At 43.1% G+C, this 20,393-nt stretch overlaps 1 pseudogene; it reads left to right on the top strand.

Moving 5' to 3' along the window:
- The first annotated feature begins 13,122 nt into the window (after positions 1 to 13,122).
- LOC147429921 (uncharacterized) lies at positions 13,123 to 18,438 on the top strand (annotated as a pseudogene).
- Positions 18,439 to 20,393: the final 1,955 nt, after the last annotated feature.

The raw sequence follows: 20,393 nt of genomic DNA, 5'->3' as shown, positions 1-20,393 counted from the left end.
TGCTCTCACATCAGCTACAATCTTGGCTTTCAAAGACATTACAGTGAATGCATCTGGCTTTGTCCACTCCATGCTATGCAAGGTTGTAGCCTCCAAAGGTTGTAGCTCTCCGTAGCCTTGCTCATCTGTAGGTACAATGTACTTGTGGGTGTAGAAGAACACTCTTTGCCGTGCAAGGTTTGATGAAGTTGTGTTGGCGAAGAGCATATCTCCAAGACTTGCATGCATGGCCGTAAATGTGCCTGAAAGGCACGAGAGCAGTTGCTCCTCCACAAGGCTAGAAGGAAAAACATCTACATAGAAACAAAACAGTCCGTGAGATGTAAAAAGTCCAATGTTTTACCACAAAAACCATTGAAGTTCAAGGGACATACAATTACAAGGAAAATCCCTTGGGTTGGTGATCCCTCGTAGACGCATGTGTCCAAACATGAAGACATGGTGAACGATTGCCACCGTACCCTTTTATCTTACTTTCTTGAAGCCTATTAGTCTTCCCTTCCAATGGAGATCAACGTTTGTTCTTTCACGAACACAATGGGGACCGATTGCGGAAGGTTGCATGTAGACCCAAGCACCTTCTTGAAAAACCCGATTTTCCCATTGCTGCTCCTCATTCTTCGAGTTGTGGAGAACCATACTTTGAATGATGGGTTTGGGACGTCTATTTTGACCATTTTTTGCCATGGGTGCTTAAGTGGGAGCTTGAAATTGCAATGGAGAGCTTGGTGAAGGAGGAGGGAGACAAAGTTTAGAGAGAGAGTGGGAGCTTAAAGTTGCAATGGAGAGCTTGAGGAAGGAGGAGGGAGACAGAGTTTAGAGAGAGAGTGGGAGGCTAAAGTTGCAATGGAGAGGTTGAGGAAGGCGTAGGGTGTAAGAGTTTAGAGAGAGAGAGTGGGAGCTTTGTGGTATGGAAAGGGGCTATGGAGGAAGGGAGTCTTGGGAAAGAGGTTCTAGAGTGAGAAAATGACTTTTTGATCATAGGGTAGGTTTGGAAGGAGTTTTGGATGGAATATTTTGAATTTAAGTTTTTTTTGAAAATTTTGAAATTTTAGTGTTTTTGCAAAAACGTATCTGTGGACCCACCACTCCCCCCCCCTTTTATCCATCCACCTCCCTCTAGGAGACAAAGCAATAAATTAGTGGGGACAACCCTATTATTCCCTCTACTTTCTTAGGTTCTAGACTTATATACATTGCTCTCTTCCTATTGGATGGAGCCTAATTAACCTTAATCCTATATGGCCCAAGGAGAGTCCACATTTTTCCTAATGAATGCAAATGTCACAAAATTACCTCCAAGGTTTTGTAGAGGTATCCATTTCCCAGTCTTACACATCCACAGCTCTAGGTGGAAGCGTATATACAAAGTTTTGCAAACTTTTAAGTACTATATCCCAATACTTGAAGCCCTTAGCTTGCATCAATATCTATCTCCCTGTTGCATATCCTCTATAAATCCCTAATTCTCTCCTAACAAGTGTTGTAATGCTTCAAAAGACACATTCTTGCATATAAACATAGTGGGTGTGACATTGAATGGGAAGGCCTTAAATAAATGCACAAAAACATGCATGTGACAACATCAACTTAGACCTACAAACCTAAAAGCCTTTTCAAACTTCAACAAGGAAAGAATGTCAGAAACCATCTTCTCCTTTATGGATGACAAACATCAGCAGGCTGCAACCACTCCATGCTAAGAAGATCGCATGTCAATTCCATTGAGCTTACCATAACCATGCTCAAAGGTAGGCACTATTGTGTGTGTGTGTGTAGAAGAAGATTCTGCTTTGCAGTAGCATCAATGGTTGCACATTAGGAAGCATCATGGCACCAATGTCAGCATGAAAATCTTGAAAGATTCCAAAGAGACTTCTTAATTGTTTCTGCTCACCAAGCTTGATGGAAATGTATCTTCATAGACATCAAATGGCCCAATAATAAACATATTAGCATACTTGAACACATAGGTTACCTCAATGCATATGTTTATTGCAACAACAAAGAGAAGCAACTTACAATTAGGTGAAAAAAGTCATGGATTAGTGTTCCCCAAATTCATATTAGGCATTGAATACACATGTTAAACAACAAACACCGTCCCATTGATCCTATGGTCTTTGAACCCAAGTAGCCTCCCTTTCCAATGTTGATCCAAGTTGCCACAATCTCGAACACGATGAGGCCCGGTGGATGCATGTTGCATGAAGACCCAAGCACCTTTGTTGAACACTTGAGGCACCCACTCCCCATTAGAATCTCTGGTGTTGTACAAGACAACCCTTTCTACCTCATCTTTTGGCTTTACGTGAGTAGTAGAGTTTGACATTGCTACAAAGAGGAAGGGGTTACAGTAAGAAGGTTCGACGATGGTTTTCAATGAGCTAGATATGGAGGAGGAAGGGTAAATTTATTTGGAGAGAGGGAGATACACAGCATTAAACCTTCAATGGAGAACCTTGGAGTGCAATACTGCAGCCATGGCAAGGATCTAAGAGGTGGTTGATAGAGTTTTTGTAGGTGCTCCATCCTTAGGAAGCTTCGAGATGATGAGCCTTACGAAGGTGTACCTAAAAGGTTAAAAGAGAGGGTTGGAGAAGTTTACCCCTATGCTGTAGCCATAGCCATGGATAGCTTGTAGATGATGGGCTAGGAAGTGATAAAAGAAAAGGTAGAAGAGGTGCTTGATAAAGTTTCCACAAGTGTTGCAGCCATGGAGATCTTGGGGAGAAAGGACAGTGGAGGTGTAGATGAAAATAGGAAAGCACGTAGAGAGAGAGTGTGTGTTTAGATTGTGAGAAGCTATGGAAAGCTTCCATATGTGTTGCAGCTATGGAAAGCTTGCATATGTGCTATAGCTATGGAAACCTTGGAGGGAGGGAGGGAGGGAGGGAGGGAGGGGGAGAGAGAGAGAGAGAGAGAGAGAGAGAGAGAGAGAGAGAGAGAGAGAGAGGAGGAGGAGGAGGAGGAGGAGGTAGAACAGAGGGTATTGGATAAGAAATGCAGATTTTGGTGAAAGAAAGTACATTTTTGACCATGTATTTGGTTAGGGGAGCTTTTGGGGAGTGAAAAGTGAGATTTAGAGATTTATAATTATAAAAAAAAGAATTTTTAGGGTTACTTTATGGACACACATGAAAATGGAGGGAAAACCACCTCCACCCCCCCCTCTCTCTCTTTCTAGGGGACAAAGCTATAATGAGGGGATAAAATAGGCCCGCATGCCCCCTCCTACCCTAATTTTTTGAGGCTATAACTATGGCCACCACCCTCTTTCTATTGGTCCATGCTTAATCACCCCTTAAGCTAAAGGGCCCTTTCGGGGTTTGTATTTTTCCTTATGTTTGCAATTGAAACTAATTGAGGAGCTCTCCAAGAATTAGAAGGCCATCCGCTTTGCAGAGGAAGGGAAGGTCGGTGCGTAGCACCAAAGTGCAAGTAGTTAGACTTTTTGAGCTTGCCTTGGGGAGGGCAACCAAATTTCACTTCAATTTCTCTTTCTCTCGGCTTCCATGGAAGGCGTCGTGACCCTTTCTCTCTCTGCAGCACGAGCCAGTAGCACCATGGCTCTCATCTTGTGGTGTTTTCTCACATTTTCCGCCCAAGGTGACCAAGCCAAAGCCCTTTAGCATTTAATTTTAAAAAATCACAAGGGAGGGTGCCCATGGTGCATATACCCCCCCCCCCCCCCCCCCCACGGCCCCTTTCGGCTCTTCTCCCTAGTAAGTAAGGCAAAGCAAATGGAGTCGAGGTGAATCGAATGAGGTGTATTGGAGTTGCCAAATCTTTTCATAATTTCCATGATTGGGTATTGAAGATGATTAAGTTTGCCGAATCTTGGCATAGTCAAAATGTGTGAGAAAACTCCACAAATTTGGAAGGATTCAAGAGGAGATATCTGACCAACCAGGCACAAGTATAGGTTGAGGCACTAAGGTGGAAAAATCTCCCAAAAATTTCATGAGTTTTCATAGTTGGATTACACCCAACCTTTTCCAATAGGCATTTGAAAATCCACAAAGCAGCGGTTGGATGATGATTTCTAGCAGTTCAATATGGACATCAACGATTCTTTATGACTTAGTGGAATTAAAGTAGCAAGTCTTATTAATTTTGTTTGCAGTGGTTCATAGTCAATTCTGATCTGTTCTCAGCCGGTAATTTTCTCTAAAGTACATCTTTTCCCTTGCTAGCACAACAAAAAATCACCATGGATTTGGACATTGACATGCCGCATACGTTTGATTTTGAAAATCTTGCACAAGCTCCATCTACTGCCACCCCACAATTGGCTACTCTCCCAGAGGATGCCTCCATGCAACAGGATCAATTGATAGCTACAAATTTCTTGACATCCAAGAGTTTAGAGCATTGCAAACATGCATGACTATTTTAGAGACTAATGTTCCAAAGTTGAATGACAATGTCACCAAAATGTCTGATATGTTTGTGCAACTCATACAACAATCAGCCAAGGGCCACGTTAATGAGAAGACTCAGGTTTCTATATCCCCCTTGCCTAGCTAAAGAATAGGCGGTCTGCAAGAGCACGGATCCAATCTGGAGGGGTTGGACATTCTCTCTCAAAAAGAGATGGATGACTTGTTAAAGAATAATAAGCCACCAGTTTTAAGGGAAGAGGACATACCACAGACTTGGGCAGCCGTCAGGATTGCATTTTAAATAGAATTTCTATACATAAATGAAGCGGACAAAAATTGATCTGCTTGGGACAAGTGGTCTATTCATCAGCATAAGACACCGTTGGAGTATATCTTGTACTCTCATGATGTTATTTTCAAGTTGGAGGGTTTAGATCCCTTTCAACAAGTGCGTGGGATTATCAGTGTGTTGACACTAGATCTTAAGAAGCATGTCTAGACCTAGGCCCCCAAGATGCTAGAGGAGTCCATAGTGCAAGCACATATACACAAAAATCCCAATGAGAAAGCATTGCATAACACTCACATGTTTAGAAATGCACATGAAAATTCACGCACACAACATGGGGACAATAAAAAAATTTATAGTAGTTGTATATGAGGCATCTAAGAAGACCATGGAGTCTAGGGGCCCTCAGTCTAGTAAAGAGTTTGAGAAGGCTAAAAAGGAAAAAATATTTTTAACATGTTTAGGGAGTGGACACGTCAAAAAGGATTGTTTGAAGGCGAAATCTATTGCCCAAGGTAATACATTAGGAGATTTTGGAGGTCTTTTGGAGGGCCTTTTGGAAGAGAGAGGAAAATAAGCTCCTCCAATGAGAGAAGAGCCTACGTTATGTAGAAAAATAGATTGATATTGACAAAAATATAAAAGGTGTCCCTCTCCTCATTTAATAATCTAGTGGTCCTTGAAGACGATCACTCCCTTTCATTTAATGCGAGCACCTTTTTCAGAAGGTAGATGCGGTGCATTTGATATGGCTTACGTCATCACTAGAATTCAAAAAGTTACAAAACTATCAAGTGGTGAAAGATTTTGAAACTTTTGATACTGTCAATGCGTCCGGAACGCCCAAATATCCTAGAAATGAATGTCCAATTGCTTAGCTCCGACATCCAAAGAGGCAAAGAATGTCAAAAACCCCTAAAAGAACATTTTACTAACTGCGCGCGAGGGGGCATTCCAAAATTTTGGAATGCCTCATCGCGCGCCGTTAGTAAAAAGCCCCTTTTTTCCTCTTTTAGAGAGCTTTTTGAGAGGAAAATGTCAAAAAATCTCTAAAAAGGACTCCATCTATCACATAGGTTTTTTCTTCATCATCTTAGCCTTAGAGATCATAATTTTGGGTCTATAGAGTGAGCACGCACACCCATTGTTACAATTCTACAAAGTGCATTTTGATCACACACACACAGACACACACACAGACAAATATAACATACACACACACAGACAGACACACACATAGACACACACATAGACACACACACTCACAAACACACAGACACACAAATATAACATACACACACACACACAAACACAAAGAGCCCTCTCTCTCTCTCTCTCTCTCTCTCTCTCTCTCTCTCTCTCTCTCTCTCTCTCTCTCTCTACTATAGGCGCGCGTAGAGAGGCACAACCGGTGTGCATGTCTCTATGCGCGCCTTTAGTACTGTGCATCCACCAGTGTATGTGTTTATGTGTGTATGTGTGAGTGTTATAGAGAGAGGAAGTAAGGCGGGAGAAAGAGAGAGAGAAAGAGTGTTTCTGTTACCTTATACTAACGGCGCGAGGAGGTGTTTTTTGAGGTCAAAACATGCTCCACGCGCACCGTTAGTAATGGGAGTTTCTCACTCTCTCTCTCTTTAAATATGCTAAGCTATAGAAAGGAGAGGGAGAGAGAGAGAGAGAGAGAGAGAGAGAGAGAGAGAGAGAGAGAGAGAGAGAGAAAGAGAGAGAGAGAGAGAGAGAGATAGAGAGCATGGTGCAAAAGTGCAATAGAGAAACATGGGTAGGCTTTCTTGAAAGATAATTGTCCAAAAATCACTAAAAGGAGCTTTGTACTAACGGCGCGCAGAGGGGCATTCTAGCATTTTAGAATGCCTCCTCGCACGCCTTAAGTAAAAAGCCCATTTTTGGGGTTTTTTGATATTTTTTGCCTCTTCGGATGTCGGAATGAGACAAGTAGACATTCGTTTTTAGGGTATTTTGGCGTTCCGGACGCATTGGTGGTGTCAAAAGCCTCAAAATCTATCACTATTTAACAGTTTGTGACTTTTTAACTTTCAGTGATTACGTAAGCTGCCTTGAATACGCCCCACCTGCCTCCTGAAAAAGACGCTCACATTAAATAAAAAAGTGACCGTTTTCAAGGACGATTGGGAATATAAATCTTCTTTTTAAAGTGTCTGGTTGTCCTTTTGGACGTACTCACAAGATGCAAGTGCATTTTAAAAAAAGTTTCTAGAGAGAGAAATACAATTTCTTACAAGGCCCTCCAAATGACCTCCGAAATTTTCTAATGAGAAATCAGTACAGATGGTGCAATTACTGCCTCTTGAGTCCTCCTCTCATTTCTCCAATGTGGAGGTAAGACACACCGAAGCAGTGCACGAGTGATGTATCATGGCCTCAATGTGGGAGAGGACCTTTGGTCCACATGATTTAGTGTTTATGCATGGGTATATCCAAGGTCACAAGGTACAAATCTTGGTGGACGATGATGCTTTGCATAATTTCATTAACTATAAGTTAATGAAATGGCTCAAATTGCCCCACACTTTGAGTTCCCATCATTACAAAGTAGCGACAATTAATTAACAGCCATGATGTTGAGCTATAGGATACTTAGGTGAAGGATTCACCATTGGAAATTCAAGGGTATCACAAATCCTTGACTTTCCAAGTCATGAATATGGATCATGCAAATGCGTTTCTTAGTCGGGAATGGTTACATAGTCTAGGATCGTCACTAAAGCATAGCTATGAGCACAATAGTTTGATGCTCAAATCCAATGGAGTGCATGTATTTATGTTGGAAAGAAGGATGTTCCTTCCTCGCCACTCATTTATACAACCAAGCTTATGAAGCTCTCTTCTCAAGATAAAGCAAAAGAGCTCTTTCTATGTTACTCCATGTGTCATTTTTTGCCAAATGGTGATAATTTTTTGAATGATAATTCCTCAATGCCACATGATTCTCTCTCTTCTCTTCCAAATATGGCTACTTCTCTCTCTCCAAGATAAGCAAATGTTTAGTTACAATATTTATTGATGGAATAAAGTATGTAGTCCTAGATTATATTCCACCAAGGTTACCGTCGACATGGGATGTGCAACATGGCATAGATGTGGTTGTCGACAGTAAGTCCATAACTAAACCACCCTATAGAATGAGTCATTTTGAGGCTAATGAGGTGGAATGTCAGCTTGCTAACTATCTCAGTAGAGGATTTATATAACCCAGTTCTTCACCATGGGCCTCTCCCATCGTGTTGGTGAAGAAAATGGATGGTAGTGTGTGCAAGTGTGTAGACTATCGTGAATTGAATGCGGTTATTGTCAAGAATAAGTATCCATTTCGGAGAGTCACGGTGAGTTATTTGATAAGCCCACCCATACTCATATATTTACAAAGATAGACTTGCGGTTAGGGTATCATCAAGACGCATTAGGTATGTTGATATACCCAAATCTTTATTTCAAACACGGTTTGGAAAATATAAGTTTTTAGTTATGCCCTTAGGGTTGACTAATGAGCCTACAACTTTCATGACGCTTATGGATAGTGCCTTGAGACCACATTTTGGCAAGTTTGTTATCATTTTTTTCTCAACAACATTCTAGTGTATAGTGCATCTCTAGAAGTGCACTTACAACATCTGAAGCAGGGGTCAGGTTTGTCACGAGAAATTAAATCATATGCCAAAGAATCAAAGTGTGATTCTCTCAAGGAAGAAATTCACTATTTAGGTTATGTGATCTTAGTTGATGGGCTATGTATGGATAAATCCAAATTGGATTCCTTTTAGAGGTGGCCTTCTCCCAAATATCAAGCAGGGTTACAAATCTTCTTGGGATTTGGTAGGATTTTATTGAAGGTTCGTTAAAAACTATGCTCATATTGATGTTTTGGTGATAGACCAATTGAAAGACAAAGGGAAAACCTTTCACTGGGGAAAATCTCAACAACAAAGTTTTGATGCTCTCAAGGATGCATTAGCTACATCTCGTATTTTGGCTACTGTGGATCCATTAGAACCATTCATTTGAGAAACGGATGAAGCTGTCCTTCTACACGAGAAAGGCCAATTGCATTTGAAAGCAAGAATCTTGATTATTATTCTACCTAGGAAAGAGAACTCTATGCAGTAGTATCTGCTTTGAAGACATGGTGACATTATTTGTATGGAGCTTAGTTTGAAGTTGCGTTTGACCATGAAATCATAAAATGATTTACACAATAAATAAACTTGAAGGATCAAAAGGCCAGGTGGATTGAGATTCTGCAAGGGTATGATGCAAAGCTTTGGTATCACAAAGGATGATACAATGTGGTAGTTGATGCTCTTAATCGTACACGTGAGATTACATCTCTTCCTTTCAAGGAGCTTCAAAGTGATTTTTTGGAATTTCTTAAGGGAAAATGTGAGCATGATGATGCATACTCCAAAGTCTGGAGCCATGTACGTGAAAATGAGGGATCCTTGTCACTCCAATGTTGATAGTGTGTCTTTAACCTCCACACCAATTGTCCTCTTTAAAGTGATGAGTTGCAGATATTTAATAAATTTTCCATAGATGATGGTTACCTAATCCACAAGGGGAGAGTTTGTGTATCGATGGATGTAGATATTCAACACCAATTTGTTTATGAATGTAATGACAATCCAAGTGTTGGGCACCCATGCATAAAGAAAAATTTTGCACTCTTATGATGACAAATTTACTGGCAAGGGTTTGCATGGCTATGTTCAAAATCACTACAGGAGACTCTTAAGCTTAGCGACCTCATTGTGCAATGGCAAAAACCAGCGGCATCGCTATGAGCATCGTTATATAGCAATGCTCATAGAGACGGCGATAGTGGGAAAAAATATACGCCAGCATGCCAAAACTCAGATTTGGATCTTAGTTTTGGCGCTCTTGAGCAAGCAATGAAGAAGAAGGTAATGCATTCACCTTCCTCTCTCTCTCTCTCTCTCTCTCTCTCTCTCTCTCTCACTCACACACACACACACACACACACACACAAGGAGAGAAGGGAGAGCCAGGTATGATCCCTCCCTCTCCTCTCTCATCAGATCCCTTCCCCTCTTTTCTTTCTCCCTCCCACGAGAGAGAGAGCGAGCGAGAGAGTCTCTCTCTCTCTCACACACACACACACAAGGAGAGAAGGGAGATCCAGGTATGATCCCTCCCTCTCCTCTCTCATCAGATCCCTTCCCCTCTTTTTCTTTCTCCCTCCCACGAGAGAGAGAGAGAGAGAGGAGAGAGAGAGAGAGAGAGAGAGAGAGAGAGAGAGAGAGGTTGCCATGGGAGCACGTGGAAGAGGAGCTTATGACGACTTTCCCTGTATGGGTGGATTTGTGGATCTACACTCCTTTTTGTGGCCTTGAATTGGAGAGATGGCTGCCTCTCTAGGCAAGGTGCTATTCGCCCCTACCATCAATTGCCCCAACAAAAATTGAGTATGTATAATGTGGCAAACCGACAAACCTATGCCACACACTCTAGACATTGAATTAGAGGGCGTAGGGAGAATTGTCATATATTTAAAATGGGGTAGCTTAGCTGGTAGTCGTTACCATTGTGGACAGGTTGGACACTTCTCTAAGAACTGCCCCACATTATTGGTCACCAATGCAGATTTAATTCCCTCCTACCCACACAGTAAACACTTGGTACTTCTTCAGTTGGTAAAAGCCCTTCTTCAGTTGCTATTACTAGAACCCCTATCACCCCTTCTTAGCCAAAACCAGTTGCATATGCTCAGCCTCCTAGGACAAGCAGGACTGCCCCCAAGAATGCAGGTAACCAGGCACCTAACCAAGCATCTACCTCAAAAAACAAGAAGTAGCAGGATAAAGGTAAGAGGATAGTTGACTCGGAGGGCTTTCAATTGGCCAAAAGGACCTTCAAATCCAGAAATGGACCTACAGGGTATACTTCACCCAATGTCTATGACGCTCTACAGGACATGCCTTCTCCTAAGTCCTTAGCTATTATTGAATTTGTAGTCAACAAGTACAAAACTGCCAGGACCATTGATCCTCCTACCATAAATCTGGAGGTAACCATGAATGATGTAGAGTTAGAAGAAGGGGATACACAAATCGTCCTGTCTACCCCTGACCCATCTACCCTAAATAATTGTACATGAAATTCACAACCTTTAACGTCAGAGGCCTAAATGACCCTACTCGATATGCCACATTCTTCAATTGGCTCACAAACTCTGATATGGATATTTGTTGTGTGCAAGAGCACAAGCTTTATAAGCGTGCTGGTTTGGTCATGCGCTATAGAGGTTACATTTGTCATTATGCAGGCGGAAATAATGGCTACTCTGGTACCTTAACTTGTATCAAAGCTATCTTAAACCCACAATGGACTTTAGATCATCATACTGGTCGGCTGCTCAATTTTTTTAGTGAAATTTGAATTGGGGACACTACATTGTGTTAATGTTTATGCAGATAATGATAGTACAAATCGCCAGTTGTTATGGGATTGGTTAGCTGATCTCTCTCTACAGGGGGGATTTTGGTTGGGGACTTCAACATGGTACTTAATGTGTCAGATACTACATCCATCGGCACGGTTGTAAACTATAGCAAGCGAGGACGATGGGATATCATCAGACAGTCATTATCTCTTTTGGACGCATGGCAGTGCTCTCAGCGAAACAGCCCAGGTTTTACTTTTCATTTAGATGCACAAATAGCCTCATGGTCTAGACTCGATCGAATATATTATATTCATACGGACTGGCTCCCATAATGGATGATATGCAGGTGAATATGTCTACAACCTTATCTGATCACTTTCCTCTCACGCTATCTCTACATCATCTGGAACCTACGCAAAATAAAGTTGGTCCAAAGAGACCGTTAATGATTAATAACTCGCTGTTGAAACATCACCTATTTAGGAAAGAATTCTTGATGCTTATTGATGAGGTGCATATTTCCTATCCCAATCCCCTGTTAGCTTGGGCGACACTCTCTGCTGGCATGCAAAAATGTATCAGAAATGTGGGGAAAGTCATAGCTTCAAAATCCGGGCATAAGATTTGCAATGCACTAACGATCATCAAGGAGGTAGCTATGCAGGCCAGCCTTGGTGCATTGTGTCATGGGGATGTGGCTAGATACAAGAATGCCAGAGATGTAATCCGAAATGAGGAAATAATGCAAGCCACTAAAGCTCGTTTCTTATGCAGGCAACATGCTTTGAAAGATTGTAATGACATGTCTAAAATATTCTTTCAGAAACTTAAAAGTAAGCACAGAAGGGAATTTATGGCAGTGGTGCATACTGACAGCGGACAAAATTTGGAGCAAAGTAAGGATATTATGGAGCATGCTGTAGTCTATTTCATGAAAATTATTCACCAGGATGCAGATAATAATGAGGCCAAAATGAAGGCAACTAGTGACATTTTTGACACGTGGACTCATGCATTGAGCAGACTAATGCAGAGAGACTGGAGCAACAATTTACTGAGGGAGAACTAAAATTTTCTCTATCCAAACTACCTAATGATAAAACCCCAGGCATATGTGGGCTCTCTAAGGAGTTCTTGATAGAATATTGGGATCAACTTAAGAGCATTATTGTGCCCATGCTCAATGCTTGGATCCATGCCTCAAACAGGGTATTATCAAACTGTTGCCCAAAACGTTATTCCCAAAGACTATGGGCGATTGGAGGCCTATTACCATGATGGGAATCATATACAAACTGTTGGCAAAGGCCATTTCCTTGAGGCTTACACCCTTCTTCCAAAAGCATATACACAAGGCTCAATCTGGGTTTATAGTAGGACGATCTATCTACCACAACATTCTCACTATGAATTTGGGCATTGAACATGCAATCAGAAGTGGGCAAGATGTAGTATTATTTCAGATTGATTTTGCCAAGGCTTTTGACACAGTGCTCTGGGATTTTGTGAAGATGGTGCTTAAAAAACTAGGATTTGGTCCTCAAATGTGTGCATGTATCTACTTGTTAGGACAAGATTCATGGTCCAGAATTCTTATTAATGGTATCCTCTCAGAAAAAGTACCTATCTCAAGGTCCGTCAGACAAGGGTTCCCCCTTAGCCCTCTACTGTTTGCTGTGATTACACACCCATTGTTCACATACCTGGATTCACTGGTACAACAAAATGAGATACAGGGCTTGCATTTGGGCAATGAGCAACTGGTTGGTCAAGGGTTTTCTGATGACACTATCTTGTTCTTGAAAGCCAATAATGTTAACATTGCTAGATGTATGGATTTTCTGTCTACCTTCTCCCTTGCAGCAGCAAAGTTGCACATAAATCTCGCAAAATCAACATTGATAGGCGTTACTGCCAGAAATTTTCATGCGCTTGTCTAGAATGGTATGAGGCTACCAAAAGGACACATATTTCGACATCTAGGCTACCCAGTTGGAGTGGAAGTGTCCATGAAATCTCTTCGAGAATGGGTTCTTGAGAGAGTATTGACAAAGGTAGCCTCTTGGAACTACGAAGAGTGGCCATTACATGTAAGACTGCGGATTATCTAGGCTATCCTCTTGCAATGTATACTGTACTATATACCTCTCCTAGATTGGACAGAGAAATCCCTACAGCCTTTCAAATCTACCCTGGCTCAATTCTTGTGGGGAAAGAAAAAAGCGTCTGCTGCTCCTATTGCCTGGGACCGCCTCACCATGCCTATGAAGCATGGAGGATTGGGCATATTGAATCTTACAACACATGCGCATGCTAGGAGGGGGCCTCTCATGCAAAATATGGTACAAAGAGATACCTATTGGTCCCTATGCTTATGGTACCTCATTGACTGCTCCGGTGAATATTTTCATGGCACTTGGAATACTACATCATGTTGGGGTATAGGCGTCTGTGCCTTGCCCGGCCGCCCAGAGTCTGGGCGCCCACTGACTTGTATACCTTATACATAGCATAAGTGTATAGGGGGCTGCTCACTCTTTGAGTCTCCCCACCCACATCGTGTGTGTCTCCTTCTCTCTCTCTCTCTCACTCTCCGTCTGTGGTGCTCCCCGATCCCCTTCAATTGGTATCAGAGCTATGGTGACCGCGGAGAGCACGACGGCTTTGAGAGCTTCGAGGCGATAGCTCGCTCGCTTTCGACGGTGGAGTTCAATCGCGGAGTTTCACGGAGAGCGATTTTAGCTTGAGGAGCATTGTCTTTGGAGCTTAGGAGCTTGGTGTGGTCAAGCTTGGTCGAGGAGGCGGTTGCGGCTTCCTTGGTGAGAGGAGCTTTTGAGCTCAGTGGAGCTCGTTAGAGAAGTGCTCGGCGGAGGAGAGCTTGACATTCGAGTGCTTGGATGCTGTTGTGGCAGAGCTCTTGTGTTGGAGCTTGCATTGAGAGGACATTGCATCACGCAGAGTGGAGCAGGAGCAGGTTCAAGACTGTGTGCAGCTCGTTTTTGCCATTTTCGGGCTCTAAAACGCAGTTTTTTGCGTAGCTCCGTCATACAGAGTCAGATCTACATGATCCAGGAGTCTACGTCAGGGTTTTGGCACGCTCCGGACGCGATGGTGATGTCTATTTGCTGAAATTATGCTTTGAATTACAGCAGGTACAGCAGCAAGTTTATTTGTGCACTTTCGGGTCCCAAAAACACTGTTTTTGGCATAGCTTTCACACCCGGACTCGGATACATATGATCCAGGAGTCTACCTTGGGGTTTTGGAACGCTACGGACGCGCTCGTCATATCAGAATTTTAAAATTCTGAATGCTGAATTTTCTGCAGCAGCAGTTGTTTATTGTGTGTCGAGGATTCCACACATGGTTTGCTCTCAGATGTGAGAGTGATATTTGCTGCAAGTTTCCTCACACGTGGGAGGATACGATGTATGCCTTATGTGGTTTGATGCTCAGGGAGACTAATGTGATTGCATTTTGAGCTCGGCAATGTATGCCTCGAGCATGTTTTTTGGCAGTCACAGGTAGAGCAGATATTTGTGTACTAGATTTGCAGGTGTTTGCAATGATGTATGCAAAGTGTGGAGATTGGTGCATGCATTTGGAGTGCGGTTTGATGCGCTTTGGTTGCTCATGGTTTTGAGCGTGCAGTCAGTGTGGTTACTGGTTTTGTGGCCATTTTACTGACGAAACTCTGGCGAAATTTTCCCAGGAGTTTTATGCGCATCATTTATGCGATCTAGGTAGAGATTGCGGGTTGCACTCAACATTTGCGTGCGGTGTTCTCTGCAGGTGGGAGATTTGTGCGTGTGTATGCATCGATACCGCACAGTGTGGGCTTGGTGATTAGCTCACAGATTGCAGTGTGATACTAGAGCAGGCGAGGCTTGTATTGACATTGCGGGAGCTCTATTTTGGAGTGTGTCTCACAGGTTTTACATTGTGTTTCTGGCCATATTGGTAGACAGTTTCCAGGTGTTGTTGGTGAGGTGGTTTTGCTTTCTAGTTTGCTACATTGTGCTCATGGCAGAGACAGGTGATCGATCAGATTGTGACCTCTCACAGATGTGCGTGTTTGATGGGTCAGACTTTGCGGCATGGAGAGAGTGTATGCTTGATGCATTGACACAGCGAGGGTTGCATCGACCATTGAGTGGTGATGTAGGTAGACCTTCAAACATGTCTGACGATCAGTGGCAGGAGCTAGAGGAGATGGCACTATCTACGCTCTCTTTGCACCTTGCGGAATCTGTATATGCTCTTGTTATGTATGAGACTACTTCGAGAGCACTTTGGCGCAGATTACATGATATGTATTATAGATCTGAGTCATCACGGACTCGTGTGAGATATGTACATTCACGAGCACGCCGACAGATGACATGTTGGTATTGTGGTCATTCTGGACACGTTAGACGGCGCTGTTTTCGTCGTATGCGACATCGTAGGAGACATGGCAGTCTCAGAGATGTATGTAGTGATGCCATGGACTCAGTTGCTTTGACAGTTGAGGCACATGTAGTGTCGGAGTATACTAGTGACGGGGATGTCACTTTTACCTCGAGCTATGCACGAGATGCTATACATGTGGATAGTGCACTCCCTTCGCAGTGGTTGCTAGACGCAGATGCTATGTTTCATGTCACGCCGCATCGTGCATGGTTTTGTAGCTATTCTAGCGGGATGCTTGGCAGTGTACGTTTGACCGATGGATCGGTGCATGCGATAGTAGGTGCAGGAGATGTGAGACTGTCATTACCGAGTGGTGCATCTTACTTGTTACGACATGTGCGCTATGTACCAGATTTGACAGTGAGTTTGATCTCGATTGGTCAGCTTAGAGATTGTGGATGTCAGATCTCGCTACGAGAGCGAGATTTTGTGATGCATTTGGGTTCGCTAGTGATTGCGAGAGGTGCCAGGAGTGGTACAGGTTACCCATTGCATGTGGATCATGCGAGAGACGGTGTTGTCTCTGTGATCACGCAGCCAGGTAGAGAGCGAGAGAGCAGGCGAGTCTCTTTTGCTTGTGGGTTGCAGGATGCTTTGCATGGAGTGCAGAGTAGTGAGCTCGTTGTGCACACAGTTGGGGCACGACTTGAGCAGTCACACAGAGAGGTGACAGAGTCAGACATGCATGCTTTGCTAGTGACTGAGCAAAGCAGAGAGTCAGTTGTGCGAGATACTTCTATGCAGGATAGACAGGTAGAGTGGTCTTGCTCTAGTGAGTCACGACAGGAGGACGTTGTGCAAGAGTCTATGCATACGGAGTTAGAGCATGAGAGCTCTAGTGAGTCACAGCAGATTGAGTGGTCATGTTTGCACTGGATGATTGCAGAGGAGGCTGAGATGTCAGCGATTATGCAGTCATTCCTTTCTATGCTCGACAGTGAGCATGGGGATATAGTTGTGCAGGATATGTCTTCCAGTAGACACCTAGAGCAGCTGGTTTGCTCTGAGGTTGCACGACAGGTTGATGCGTCTTTTGTGGACAGTCAGGAGATGCATGTGGTTGACACGCCTTGTCAGTCAGAGATGCCTATTGCCAGGGATATATATGTTGATGTATGCTCCGTAGAGCTAGCAGGGCCCGCTAGCATTGCATCGGCATTCGGTGGTCTCATGTATGAGATGTTGATCTTGAGACAGGTTGATGCGTCTTTTGTGGACAGTCAGGAGATGCATGTGGTTGACACGCCTTGTCAGTCAGAGATGCCTATTGCCAGGGATATATATGTTGATGTATGCTCTGTAGAGCTAGCAGGGCCCACTAGCATTGCATCGGCATTCGGTGGTCTCATGTATGAGATGTTGACCGGATATCGCAGCTGCAGTGGGAGCATTTGCAGTTGGGGTTGTCAGTCGTTTGTTGACTGATGATGGCATAGTGCACGAGGGAGATATGCAGGTATTGCGTACATACTTGCAGTACGTGTGCGGTACGTCTGGTGGTGTATGGACTTACACGGGAGAAGGACAGCCGGATGCACACGATCACAGCCAGCCAGTGGGCATCGGTTGAGAGCGGTTTTCTCTCGCCTTTTGTAGTCTTTAGACTAGGTTCTCTTGCTTAAAGGCACAGTCGCCTTTAAGTGGGAGGTTGTTGGGGTATAGGCGTCTGTGCCTTGCCCGGCCGCCCAGAGTCTGGGCGCCCACTGACTTGTATACCTTATACATAGCATAAGTGTATAGGGGGCTGCTCACTCTTTGAGTCTCCCCACCCACATCGTGTGTGTCTCCTTCTCTCTCTCTCTCTCACTCTCCGTCTGTGGTGCTCCCCGATCCCCTTCACATCATGGGATAAGCTTTTTACTACAGCACCCATTAAAACTGGGTTCATTGTGTCGCAAATACTGATTACATCTTGGAAGATTATTGCCTCTAAACTCCAGTGGAATGGCCACCAGTGATACACAGGGAATTCGTTAGGAGATGAGATTGTCTATTGGAGCCATGTATTTCAGACACCGCCAGCAATGCTCATTGGAAAAAAATCCCTTTCTATGTTCAAAAAAGGCATAGTACAAATTAGCCAGATTATGGATGCTAGTCACATTCCAAAAGAGTTTCTTGTAGCAAGAAGGGAATTTAGACTCGGCAATGGGCTTAGGATAGCTTGGAACCATTTATGCGCGTTGGTTCACCCCTTACCTCATATCGCTTTGGTCAATGCAGAGGATAGACACAAAGACTGGCAACTACCCTCTTCACATGCAAGTTGGTGGTCATGCAAAACAGATAAGTTTTATGCTGCTCTCCATATTGAGGTTGATGTAGCCATTAGGTGCAATCAACAATGGTCTATGTCGCAAACTAATGATTGGTGGATTAAAGTACTTGCAAGCTTGTGGACGCTTCAATTGCCATTTAGGCTTAAGGTATTTATGTGGAGGGTAGTGATGGAAGCTATCCCCTCAGCAATGCTTATGCTCAAAAAGGGAACTGGAACAGGAGCCTGCAGTGTATGTCATAGAAACGAAACAGTGAGACACATCTTTTGGGATTGTAGTCAAGTCAGGGGATTGTGGCAATGGTTCAAGTTTTGGTGGAATCAAGCTTGGGGAATCAAGTTCACAAAGTTCATATGCATGTTTGGACTCTTCAAAACATAGGACTCAGCAATGCTTTTTTTCCTGCATTCTTTCCTGCTTTGGTATGTATGGTACATCTGGAACATGAGGAATATAAGCTTCTATGATCACGTACATGTATCGAGCACTAGGATTCCATCACAAGAAATCAAAAATAGGGTGCTCGAAGATGTCATGACCCTCGGAGATAAGGAACTCCAGCAGTCATGTATGCTCATATTGAGCAAACTGTAAACTGTAAACTAACATTGTAATATAAGAACCTTTCTTTCAAAGAGAGAGAGAGAGAGAGAGAGAGAGAGAGAGAGAGAGAGAGAGAGAGAGAGAGAGAGAGAGAGAGAGAAATGTTATATTAAACATCTTCAAAAGGACAAATGACCTATGAGACCGAACTGATACAATCTTGGTGGATTTAATCCAATGTCTAGGTATAACAATTTAAAAAAATAAGAAGTAAATATGCACCGGCCGACCGACATATGCAAGGATCGGTCATGGCTAGAGAATTTGAGGTAGTCTAGACTATCTAGCTAGGGCATGGCTTGAGCGAATCAAGAGGTAAAGGGGTTTTTCCCGCTACATGGATTTTCATGTAGAAATTGGTGTGCAGATTTGTTGCACCCACAAATATAGGAATTTACCAATAAAGATAAAATTATAATCCGGTGGTTCTGATCTCTGTGATTTATGGTTGATTGGACAGAGAGAGAGAGAGAGAGAGAGAGAGAGAGAGAGAGAGAGAGAGAGAGAAGAGAAGAGAAGAGAAGAAAGATAAAACGAGTTAACCTATGTTTAATTAAGGGTTTAGAGTATTCATAGTCATTATGAGTATCGACGATGATGTGGGGCCATCCGATCGAGACGCCTATCTCGCAACAAGGATCTTATGTCCTTGTAATCAATACAAACATGCTATGCAATGGACAAGGTGCATTTCTTTGCAGCAGGTTCACAATTTTGGCAAGTTTGAACCATCTACTACAACTCATTGGACTCTAATGATGGCCAACAAGCAGCAATATTGTAACCTAATAAACATGTTTGCAGGTGCTTTACTCAAGCAGCATAGTGAGGCCGCAAAATGTAGCCTCTGCAATCTTGGAGGGTGACCATGCAAAGCACATCCTCAACCACGCTATGTTTAAGCCCAAGATGGACGAAATGATCGAGATGATCATGGATTCAAAAAGGTTCATCTACGATGACATGAAAACTGAGGTCGACATGTCCTTGTATGATGGAGCACGAGTGTCTAGATTGAAGGCTCTCTTGGTTCTTCTCAACATGCAAGAAAAGTTTGAATGGAGTGACACTAGCATCACATAAATTTTTAGTTAATCTCTTGCAATGTGTTGACTTCAATAAAAAGCTATACATTTATAATGTACCAAATTACAATAGATATTATTGTGTTTCTCTGTGTAGATTGCTAAAGGAGCACATTTTGCCAGCTGATACTGTGATTCCAAATTCCAGAAAGAATGCAAGAAAGATCATGTGAACCCTGTGGATGGACTACAATTCCATTCATGCTTGTACTAATGACTGCATTCTTTTTAGGGGCAAATATGTGGACATAAAGAAGTGTCCAAAATATGATTTTGAGAGATATCAAATAGATATCTACAAAAAAAAAGTGTTAAGTATGGAGCCTAATTTACCCTTGTAATTTTCTGTGGTAAAAGCGCACATTTGTAAGGCCCCCATTATGAGGAGAAGCCATCGTGCGTGAAGGTAAATCACTCACCGGAAACCAAAATTTTCAAAGTCAAAAACGAAGGGCAACTTTAGGGGCCTCGGGAGTGGAAGCCCCCGAAACTTTTTTTCCCTCGCCAGAATATTCCTTTTCGTCGGAATATTATGACCGGACGGCGGTCGGAAAGTGGTCAGAAAACAACCGGTTGGTTGGCCGGTGTCCGGTAGTCAATGGCCGATGGCCGGTGGTCGAAAGTCAATGGCCGGTGGCCGGTGGCCAAATTCAAAAGCGGACTTGTCTTCTCAAGGGCGGCCACACATGGGTGGATTGAAGGGTCCGATTTGGACTTATTCACACAAGGGCGGCTACACATGGCTGCCTCTCATAAGACAGGGCAGCCCTTTTGGCCTATAAAAGGAGGCCATTTCTACACACATTTCATAGTGTGAAGTTGATGCAACAAGGTGAGTGTGAGGTGGTTAGAGTGAAGCAA

Source organism: Adiantum capillus-veneris, chromosome 22, assembly GCF_014529385.1.
Source record: "Adiantum capillus-veneris isolate H3 chromosome 22, ASM1452938v2, whole genome shotgun sequence".
Classification (NCBI taxonomy): domain Eukaryota; kingdom Viridiplantae; phylum Streptophyta; class Polypodiopsida; order Polypodiales; family Pteridaceae; genus Adiantum; species Adiantum capillus-veneris.
The sequence above is the reverse complement of the archived record's forward strand: the minus strand, read 5'-3'. Positions and strand labels throughout refer to the sequence as shown.